The sequence below is a fragment of the Nannospalax galili genome, unplaced genomic scaffold (assembly GCF_000622305.1).
Source record: "Nannospalax galili isolate Female #2095 unplaced genomic scaffold, S.galili_v1.0 scaffold1009, whole genome shotgun sequence".
NCBI lineage: Eukaryota > Metazoa > Chordata > Mammalia > Rodentia > Spalacidae > Nannospalax > Nannospalax galili.
In genome coordinates, this window is record NW_008360054.1 from 932,238 (window position 1) to 932,675 (window position 438).

Sequence of the window (438 nt, forward strand, 5' to 3'; positions counted from 1 at the left end):
GTTTTTCATGTTATTATTTTTTCTCTGTGATTTTGACATGTGAATTTCTTTAGTAGTTTCTGACTCTTGTGTGATACTCGGGCCTTCAAGTTTAGTATTCTGCTTCTTTTTTTTTGAGCTTTATGTGTCTTTGTGTTTTACTTTTTGGGTATGAAGAGCTGGTTTGTCTAAGCTTCTGGTTCTCTCTTTTGATTTTATATTGTCGAGGCCAGATTGATTTTGTCTTCAGGAGTTCCGCGGTGGCCCAATCCCAATGTGGATCAGAAGTTTTCAGACTTTCTCCTTAGGTCTGGAATCTTCTAAGAATGCTTTTGGCCTCAGGAACTTGGGTGTTGGACTGACCTGAGACCCTGGCTGTGGCCGCGCCATGCAGAGATGCAAAGGCAGATGGGGAAGGAAGAAGCCCCAAGATTTCCCAGGGAGTGGATTGAGTAGCTG